Below are 9,404 nucleotides of genomic sequence, written 5' to 3' on the forward strand. Positions count from 1 at the left end.
TCGTTTGAAAGGAACGGCGGTGTAGTCGCGAAGTTCGCTACTGACTCTGCGGGAGAGGAGTACTTGAGGAAGAACAAGGGTGAGCTTGTTTATGGAATGGGGAAAGTTTGTTTCCGCCTCACCACTCCAAAACAATAGGCAGGCAGCAGCAAGCGCTTAACGTGATCCAGATTAATCTGCATCACTGTAGAGCAGCAGCTGCTGAACTGCTACTCACCCTTTCTTCCTCAAACATCGACGTGGCGCTCATCCAGGAACCTTACCTGTACAAAGGTAAGGTGACTGGACTGGGCGACACCAAATACACGCTTTTGTCTACCTCCAATGGAGAGAAGGTGAGAACGTGTATTCTTGCTAAAAAGGAGTTAAATTTAATGCTTCTTTCTAATTTCAGCAATGGAGATATGACGACAGCAAGACTAGACAGAGGTACCACGAAGCCACTGATAGTCTCTGCCGTCTATCTTCCCTATGAAGCTCCTGACCCACCCGGCACTGTTGTATGCCGCCTATTGGAGGAGATGAGCAGAGTTGGTGATATCATCTTGGGATGTGACGCCAACGCACATCACTTCTATTGGGGAAGCAGCAACACAAACACAAGAGGTGAGTCCATCTTCGAGTTTATACTTAGCTATAATCTTAGAATTTGTAATAGAGGCAATACACCAACTTTTGTTAATAGGGTGAGAGGTGAAGTTATCGATATAACCCTCACAAATATGGACGACTCTGGGGTTGTAAACTGGGAGGTGTCTGAGAAATGTTCCTTCTCGGATCACAGACTCATATCCTTCCAGATTCCTACCTCTAGAGCTAAACAGAAACCTTATAGGAATCCTCGGAAGACGAACTGGGACAAATTCAAAGCTAAAACAGCAGCCTCTTTTCGGGATCGTTATGATCTCAAAACGGTTGAGGATGTTGAATTAGCTGTGAAAAATGTCACGGCCACTCTTCTGAAGAGCTATGAGGCATCTTGTCCTCTAACATACCCTGGGAAGAAATCTCAGCCGGTATGGTGGTCACAGGACCTTGCAACCTTGCGGAAGGCTGCAAGGAAAGCTTATAATAGAGCTAGTAAGACAAAGCTCAGTACAGATTGGGATGTCTATAAAAGACAATTCAATAGGTACAAGGGCGAAATCAAGAAAGCTAAACGTGAGTCTTGGGTCTGCTATAGCGAGTCGATCGAAGGAGTCAACGAAGCGGCCAGATTTCGCAGAGTACTCTCTAAGGATCCAAAATCCATAGGAAGTATTAAGCGAAGTGATGGAACGTGGACAAACTCTGGTAGTGAGACTCTGGATCTTCTATCATCAACCCACTTTCCTGGTTGTAAGGACTATAGGGAAGATGCGCAGTGTGTGCATCAGCCTACAGTTCGGACGAGGGAAGAGGAGAAGATGATAGAAGACACTATAAGATACCCAAAAATGATATGGGCGATAAATAGTTTTCAACCCTACAAATCTCCTGGTCCAGATGGTATAACACCGGCCATGCTGCAACACGCAGATGAACGGATAATATCATATCTGCAGGATATTTTTAGGGCTTGTTTACATTTGTCGTACATACCCAGTCTATGGAAAGAGGTTACCGTGACCTTCATCCCGAAAGCCGGGAAGCCGAGTCATACGGTACCTAAAGACTATAGACCGATTAGTCTTTCTTCCTTTCTACTAAAAACTTTAGAAAGGTTACTAGACTCAGAAATTAGAGATACCATTGACCGTAATAAACTTAGTAAATCCCAACATGCCTATATCAAGGGCAGATCAGTGGATACAGCTCTGCATGAGGTGGTTGGATACATCGAGAAGAATATGGAGTCCTCTGGCTACACGTTGGCAGCATTCCTCGACATCGAAGGAGCTTTCAACAATGTGAAGCTAGAGGCAATCCATTCTGCTCTCGTAGACATAGGTATCCCCTCACTCCTTACGGAATGGATTGATAGAATGCTGGAAAGCAGAATTATCAACTCATCCCTAGGAGAGAGTTCCGTGAGGAAATCTGTCAACAGAGGCACACCTCAGGGTGGAGTTCTTTCCCCCCTTTTGTGGCTTCTGGTGATAAATGAGATACTTATGAAATTCAATCATCTCAGGATAAAGGTTGTAGCCTATGCCGATGATGTAGTCTTGTTGGTTGGGGGTAAGTTTATTACGACAATATCAGACATCCTGGAGGGTGCTCTTTCAACCCTGTCAAATTGGGCTTGCACCAAAGGTCTTGGTGTAAACCCCACAAAAACCGAACTGGTACTCTTCACTAGGAAATACAAAATTCCTAGTTTCCGTCTGCCATCACTTGGTGGAGTGACATTAACCCTTTCTGATGAAGCTAAATATCTTGGCACTGTCCTAGACCGCAAGCTACTGTGGAATAGGAATGTCGAGGAACGCTCTAAGAAGGGATTGATGGCACTCTATTCATGCAAGAACTCCATAGGCAAGAGTTGGGGATTGAGACCCGGAATTATACACTGGTTGTATACGACGATTGTCTTACCCATACTTACCTATGGATGTCTTGTCTGGTAGCAGGGGGTGAATAAAAAGAAGCTGCTGACAAAACTGAGCTTAGTACAGCGATCGGCTTCAATTTTGATCACTGGAGCATTAAGAAGCACACCACAAGCAGCCTTGAATGCAATCTTGAATCTCCAACCATTGGACATTCTGATCAAATTCCAGGCTGCTAGGTGTGCCCTGAGACTCCGGGAAACAGTTGCCTTGAAATCGCTGAACTATGGTCATGCCAGCATTCTAAACATAACGCCAAGTTATGACCTTTTTAGGGGGGATAGTCATATCAGTGACTATATTCCCCCCCACAGGGATTTTAATGACATTAAAGTCTAATTTCCTAACAGGGAATCCTGGACTAGTGGCTCCCTACCTCTGCCAGGTCTGTCAATCTTCACAGACGGGTCAAAGATGGAGGAAGGCACTGGCGCAGGCGTCTACTGCAGGGAATTAGGTATACGAAACTCATATAAACTCAACAATGATTGTAGCGTTTTTCAAGCAGAGATTCTTGCAATCACGAAAGCGGCCGAGATAGTAAAAGCACTTAATACAGACATTACAGGACCGGTGACTATTTACGTAGATAGTCAGGCGGCCCTGAAAGCGGTGAAGTCGAATACTATAAACTCGAAAGCAGTTCATGATTGTAAAACCGCTCTGAATGATATACGTCAAATAGTTGGGTTATGCTGGGTTCCAGGACATAACGATATTGAAGGGAATGAGATAGCCGTCGAGCTTGCTCGAGGGGGGTCACAGTCGTCCAGTCTTCTGATTGAGAGATCTGTGAAACCCCCTATTAGCTATTTCATTGGCAGAATCCGCGCGTTCTATTGCGAGGTAGTCGGCAACAGATGGCTAAGGGAACCTGCATGCAGAATCTCTAAATCTATCTGGCCAGAATTCTCTCGTAAAAGAACGTCTTCGCTGCTGGATCACAACAAGAGGGAGATTAAGATCGTTGTGGGGATCATTAGTGGTCACTGCAAAGTTAGATCTCTCACTTCTAAGTGGGACTCCAATGGAGAGGATTACTGTCGTCTATGTGAGGTTGAAAAAGAAGTGGAAACAATTGAGCACATCCTTTGCAAATGTCCATCGCTGATCAGCAGAAGACATAAACAGTTTGGATGTTATGAAATTGATAATCTAGTCTTCTTCTCCAAAATAGACCCTAACCTAATTCTAGGCTTTGTCAAAAAATTGACTTGGCTAAAATAATGTCTCTTCCGCTCCCACCTATTCTGACTACCTCTCTCTCTACTCTTCCACTATCTTTTCTTCTTTCTCTTTATAGGTACACCTATACAAAAAGGATGATCACAATGGACATAGTTTCCGAGTGGACGGTTGTTACAACAGCCGTACATCCCTAACCTAACCTAACCTAAGTGTTTTAACTATTTCAACCGCTTTAGTGATTGCTAAGATTTCTGTCTGAATAAGTCTGGGTTTACACATGCAACTTTTTTAAGCAACTCTACTGCTCTCTCTTCGATTCTTTTTTGAATTTCTTCCCCCTTGACACTTTTTATGCCTCTCTCTTCTAAGAACTCAGCAACTCTGCTTACAAAAGTTGAATGTGTAAACCCCGAGTAACGCTACAGAAGTCCTTAAGTTTATGTGAATTATATACAGTCAATTTCTTGCAGTAAACTCTTCTACCAGTGCCATCCTCCATCTTCGACCTGTCTGTATATATCGACAGACCAGTCAGAGGTAAAGAGCCACTTGCCCAAAATTGCCTTCCTAGTATTTAATCTAACGTCATCGAAGACATTATGAGAGGGAACTGATGTCAGTGGTCCTATCTAAAAAAATATACAACCAGAAATTGTCTTGAGGATACTTGTGTGGCCAAAGCACAACTCGCCGCCTCAAATTTAAACGAAACATAAAGTGGTTGGAGATTTAAAATTAGATTCAAGCACGCTTGTCGGGTGCTCCTGTAATCAAATTAACGCTATACGCCGCTAATGTTGGCCAGCTGTGTACGCTTGTTGGCCCCCAGCCAACTCACCAGACAACCACATGTAAGTAAGTGAACGACAACCGTTACATACAGCCAGTGTACAATCTCCGATTGTAGTCCCCAATTCTTACCTATGGAGTTCTTGCAAGAGTAGAGTGCCATTAAACCTTTCTTAGAGTGCATCTCAACAGAGTAAGACCATTGTCCTCAATGTATCCGACCACTTCATGTAAGACAGTATCCACGGATTGCCTTTGGTGTTGGGATTTGCTAATCTATTTATTTATGATATTTAAATTTATGATATTTCTAATTTAGTAACCTTTGTAGTATCTTCAGTAGAAAGGAAGAAAAGCTAATTGGTCTATAGACCGGGACGAAGGTCACAGTTATTGCTTTCCATAGACTACTTTTTCGATCATCTGCATGATGGAACATGACCGGTATGTTGAAAGCTATTTAGTTCACATATCAGTTTTGGGCAGACTTCCGTATCTTCTATCAACTACTCCTCCTTATTATTATCCATTTCGTAGTGCCAAAAATGTGGGACCGGAATTCGACATCGATATTAGTAAATATTTTTTTTTTTTTTTTTGTCTTTTAATTTCAAAATCTCATGGTATTAACGAAAATTGACCGCTTCAATATCTCCGACGCATAAAAATTATCAAAACCTACAGCAGAAGTTGTGACTCAGCCCCAGCCACTTAATGTGATTTATGAGCAGATTTACTACACAAACAATTGGTAAAATTGTAAAGATTTTTGAAGAGTCTGAAGCGGTTACGGTTATTTTAAGGCCTGCATATAAAGTCTAGTTGACGCAATAACTGATTTTAGCTGAAAAAATTGGCGATTGAAGCTATGGACGGCAAATTTTTAAACAAAATTTGCTTCAGCACATTTCTCACTCGGTGCTTGTGTTAATAAACAACCTTGTGGTATTTGAGGTTTTGAGACTCCTCAAGTAGAGTAACTTCGGGTAATGTGGACCACCATTTTCTTTTTTTGATATTGTGGGCGTAACAACGGTAAAAAATAAAAACAAATTGTTTTCACAACATAGTAGATTTGTTGGCTAAATATATTCCAGGTCAAACATTATATATATTTGTCTATAAAAATGTTGTTGCATTCTATTTCAAAAAAAAACTCTAAGCTGCGAATAAAAATAACTTGGTGGGTAATGTGGACTAGTATGTGTGGGGAATTAGGATCAGTATGTTAAAGGTAGGTAGTGGTTTGGTTGTGATTAATTTCAATTTATTGCACTCTTGGTAACAATGAATGGGGGAAGTTCATAATTCCCGAGATATGGCCGTCTGAAGTTCCGAAATTCCTATGCTCGTAACTTCGTTATTTATGAATCGATGAAGGTAATATTGGTGTGATTGTAAAGCGTACACACTATATTTTCACTTAAATTCGTCTTAATTAAAAATTATATAAAATAGACGGCCTTCGGCCGGGAATTTAAAACTTTCTCCTATGGACAGGCGGAAAATTCTGCGAAGGCATCAACAATATTTATTGAACTAATTTTTTCAAAATAGACGGCCTTCGGCCGGTTGCCTACGCGACTACAATTTCCTTTATATCAATTTTTTTCTTATATAGCCGGCCTTTGGCCGAGGATTTAAGACTTTCTCCTATGGACAGATAGAAAATTCGGTTATGCGATCGAAATTTTCTTTTAAATAAACATGTTTCTCTAAATATCCGTCAATATTACCATTATCGGCCCATAAATGTCGAAGTTATGAGAATATGAATTCCGGAACTTCAGAGGTCCATATCTCGGGAAATATGGGTTTCCCCATGAATGTCATATATTTTCGTGATCAGGGAGACGAGATCTATTTGTGGTAAAAATTTCAGAAAAACGAAGATGAGCCCCTAAACTCAAGCCCATTATTGTTATATGATAACCAACTTTTTTATCTGCTATTGAAGAATACGACTTGGAGAATATGTGCTTTCAATAAGCAGGTGCCACACAACTCGAGCGAATTAGGCTTTATTGCAAGAGACATTTTCCTGGATATCACGTCGTGGTAATTTCAACAGGCCACCAAGATCATGTAATTTGACACCAGTAGGCTGATTTTATGAGGCTATGCAAATGGCTGAATGTAGAAAAACTATCAGAACTTAAAACCCTATATTCGGTATGTTATGGCTGAGATAGCGCCCAATATGTATGTGCTAAAAGTGATGGAAAATTACTTGAAAAGAATCAATGCATATAAATGTTCGCATTTCATGAAATAAATTGTGGATGGGTTTAATTTACGTTTTCTTTTAAGGGGACCCCCCCCCCCCCCCATTCTCGGGGTCAATTTTTTTTTTTTTTATTTAATTCGAATCTACACTAATTCAAGAATGTCCCTACAAAATTTCAAGTGAAAATAACAAGAACTCTTGAAGATTTATTGTGTCAGCATTAAGTGATGGCTAAAGGGCTTCTCAAACTTTAAACGCGTTTTTCTCTTTTGCGAATGGCGGGCACGATAACTCAAAAACTAATAACCCAATCGATTCCAAATTTTTACACGTTTCTCTGTGAGTGTATAGCTATCGTATGATAGCTATACACTCACAGAGAAACGTGTTATTTTTTAACACGGTTTTTGGTCAAAAATCGGCAATTTTCAAAAAATATTTTTTCCAAGGTCCACCATTTTGTTAATATTAGAGCGAAGTCAATAATCCTAGTTTATACGAGAGCCAGTCATGTACTCTTTCTAACACCGTTGGTTGGAGTTATCATGCCCTCCATCAAAAATAAGGACTTTTCTTTAATTACGAAAAACAACAACAAGACATCGGACGACAACAGATTGTCGATAGCGAACGCGATGAAATCCGTGCATCAACTGGCGGTCTCCGATGCCATAAATGGCAACAGATGCAATAAAGTCCTACAACAACATCCTCCTGCAATTTCGGAGAGTGAGAGGCTTCTTCCTGGGCAAACCCGTTCAATTCTGGCACAACTAAGGTCCGGATACAGCAATGTACTCAACTCGTATCGAGAGCGCATTGTCCCCGGAACTCTAAACAGGTGTCCCTCCTGCCAGCAAAGCCCTCACGACACACACCATTTATTCAATTGTCCGTCCGAGCCTAAGAGTCTATTGCCCATAGACTTATGGCTAAAGCCAATAGAGGTGGCACAATTTCTCCGGCTACCCTCTTTAAATCCGAATTCCTAATTAATTAATATATTTTCCTTTTCCTTCCGTTTTCTTCTATCAACATTTTTCAGGAAAGAACTTTCGTCAACAGCCAACCTGTTACAACAACAAGACAACAACAACATTTTTTTGTAAATTATTTTTCTTTTAAATCTTCAAATATATATGTGCAAAGTTACAAACCTTATCATTGGTATTGATTTACCAGCCCATTGAAAATCTTGAAAAATTAAAATCGAGAATGGGGGGGGGGGGTTCCCTTAAAGGGTCATACCTATGCGTATCCTTTCGATTTTATTCACCTCAAAAGTTAAATACATGTATTTTAATGAATGTTACCCAAATACGCATTGCGTATAATATTATAAAGTTGCAAATTTTCAACATTGACAATGCGTATTTTAAATTTTTTGTTTTGTTTTTTTTTTTTTTTTTTGAAAATAGAATTCCAGACATTGAAAAATTTGTGTTTCTATAAAAGTAAACGTTTTTCGAAAAATTAAAAAGCTGCTTTCATCCATTTTCGCGGTTTTCAATTGACACACAAGAAAATAAGGCCCTTGCGTATTTGGGTAATACGGACGTTCAGCAAACCCTAGTACGCAACGCACTGAAGTTAGGTACGGGCCAAAATAACAATATGGGTATCCGACGAATATTTCAAACTTTGCAAACAAAATGACAAATTGTACATAAACACCCCACCTATGGTGTAGGGTATAACAATAGGAAAGGTCATGGTTTAATGGATATTTCTATAGAATAGTATGTATGTAGGTATGCTCATTTTATTAAATTCTAAAAAAAACCCAAATTCGTTGATTTTACAAGAGGTATGCGATGTAATTTACAAAATTACCCAATAACCATAAATCTACTCCATAAAATTTAATTTATATGAGAAAAAAACATATGCAATTCACTGATTGTCTTCCCAATCTTTCCCCTACAATCTTCTTAAGTTCATACTCTTCACACTAATCCCAACCCAGCTTTTAATTTGGTAGACTTTTGAAATGTACAACAACAATAACAAAAACACAAATTATTAATGTTTCCAATTGACTTATACAAGAACAATAAGAAATTGCCAAGGAAGAATTTATCTCGCATTCACTTTACACAATTCACATTTATTTAATGCACTTCACTTACCTTATTCTTATTGTGGTAGACATTTTTCCATGGTTTTTTCTTTTGTTTGCGTTTGGTTCCTTCTGTCTTTCTAGTTCAATTGTGTATTTAGCATGATTTGATTTACATGTTTTTCTTTCCTTTTTGTCCAATAAGAAACGTCAAAATTTGTTTTATTGGAAAACCGACTTTATTTTACTTCACTTTTAGAATTGTCACAACAACTGGCCGCCTTTTTTCGTTTATTATTTTTTTGTTTTTATTACAATTATTTGTATTTAGTTTTACGGGTTAATTAGATTTGATTTCTTCCTTTAGCCAATTTTGTAATTTTGCACACTTTTATCCACTTTACAAGGAGTATTTTTGCCAGTCAGTCTGTTAACAGCGAAGCCAGTCACTCGCACTCACAAGCACACACACCAATTGGAAGGAAAAATTGCAGCGGCGTCAGGCAGCAAGCAAGCAGCAGAATCACTTGAAAGAATAGAGGAAACCAAAAACCGAAAAAGACGAATGAATAAACAATACACACATATGAAGAAAAGTGCACGACAAATA

Source organism: Musca vetustissima, unplaced genomic scaffold, assembly GCF_032173495.1.
Source record: "Musca vetustissima isolate MV318-11 ecotype Yass unplaced genomic scaffold, APGP_CSIRO_Mvet_v1 utg5354, whole genome shotgun sequence".
Classification (NCBI taxonomy): Eukaryota; Metazoa; Arthropoda; class Insecta; order Diptera; family Muscidae; genus Musca; species Musca vetustissima.